Genomic DNA, 2,026 nt, shown 5'->3' on the forward strand with positions numbered 1-2,026 from the left:
CAGGAGGCGTAAATATAATTTGTGACTATTATGACAAAGAATATGTTAATGAACTTATAACAAGTGCTTTGGATTTCTGGAAAAATCATATATTTCCAAAACTGTATGGTGGTTTATAAAGAAAATGTAATTTACTTCAATAATATAAGAAATACAAGAGCAAAATAAAGAAATATACAAAATGTGATGATTTATGTCTTTATTATTGGTGATTGCAAATTAATAAGTGCTGCAGCAATTACAACAATATCATCCATAATAGGTATCAGGGTGTGATGGATACACGAATGTGATGTCAATATTTTGTACTCTCTCATTCTTCTTATTACTCTATTCTCTCTCAATATGAATTCGTAAGCTTGCAATACGCTTTGTTTCTAAGACCTCAGATTTAGACGGTTTCTCATTAGCCGACACACTTGGTGGACGAATGAGTGTACAGTTCTTTTGTTTCAATACACTTTGGATTTGTTTAAATCCTCGATCAGCCATAACGACACACATTTGTGGAAGTTTGTCCATAATTCCACTTTGTTCAAATAAATGTATATCAGATATTCTTCCGCCATAACCAGTAGAAACAAAATTGATTGTTCCATCAGGTGATGAAGATATCATATATTTGATTGTATTGCCTTTTTTATACTCAGACCATGTAAGAGCTTGTTTCAAGGGATCAGACGGTTTTTCAATCTCAATTTCGAAGCAATCTAAGATTGACTGTACGTTGCTATAGTTAGCACGGAAAGGAATAGGTAAAACTTTTTTAATATTCATCGCTGGTGGAAAATGAATTAATACTTTCAACGTTTCAGCTAGCTGGGGTACGGTTTTTGTAAATATTTGTCCTGCTCGAGCGGCAGAGAGTCCAAATTGAGCTCCTAATCTTTTGAAAGTATCATCTAACTTTATTTTCATCAGAGTCAGTTTCACATCATTTGGACGAATTTTGGTATGTTTGCATAAAAGATCAATTATCCAAGAACAGTTATTTTCAATTCCAATAAAGCCTTTCGAATCTTTACTGATAAAATAATTTGTCATCGTCAAACTCTTGACTTGCATTTCTTCACAATTTATGGATTCCATTTCTTCTTCTCTTCCCGATGTATGAGGTTCCCAATCACTTGAAAACGTTGTACCGAGTGAAGAAATTACAGTTGAAGCTGTATCCCCACTGGAACATTTCAACTGCGTTGACATCTTTGGCGTTGAAATTTTTATCGGTGATGTAGCCACACTGTAAAAAATAAAATGTTAAATCTGACATTTTTCACATGTCCCAGAAAGTCCACTCAAAATTTTAAGTTAAAATAACTCATTAATCGTGTGTTACTTGTTGACAAACTAGAAATGTTAATTAATTAACACTATACTTTACATTTACGTTTGTCCTTTTAACATTAAGTATAATGTAATAATAACATACAAGATAATTAAACAGTACGAATAGTGATCAAGAATTAGAAGAATTAGTTAATTAAAAGGTTAAAATTTTAACATATGGACGCACGATTTTTTACTGGGCACGTCTCTGGAAATTTCCATTTCCTTCACTAGAGCTTGTTCATTTGTAGGTAAAAGATTACAAGAAATCCCTTTGCTTCGAAAATGTTTTCCGTGAATCTTGACAGTTTGGGTTCCTCTATTATGAAAAGTTTTTTCAGTCTTTTCATGCAAACTATCGGTTTGGAGCAACGGAGATGTTCGAGGTCTTCTCGAGGTTATGTCATCTTCAATGAGTGTTGTAGTTTCCAAAACATTAGGTGTCTCATTTTCTTTGCTTCCTGAAAACTCCGACCAGGATGAACAACCAGGATCAGCTAGGATGTCAGCTATTTCTGCTCGACGACACCTCTTTTCAGCAACTGATGGAGATTGTTCACTTGCAGCACGTTTTCGATCCGGTTGGCAATCAAATTTGTGTGGCACAACACTTGATTTCAATTTAACAGGACCTCCCATCAATGAAAAACGCACAAAATTGTCCATGTCTTCTTTTATATTAAAATGATCCTGACAACAA

This window comes from Vollenhovia emeryi, unplaced genomic scaffold (genome assembly GCF_000949405.1).
Source record: "Vollenhovia emeryi isolate VEMERY1.0 unplaced genomic scaffold, V.emery_V1.0 DF939551.1, whole genome shotgun sequence".
Taxonomy (NCBI): Eukaryota; Metazoa; Arthropoda; class Insecta; order Hymenoptera; family Formicidae; genus Vollenhovia; species Vollenhovia emeryi.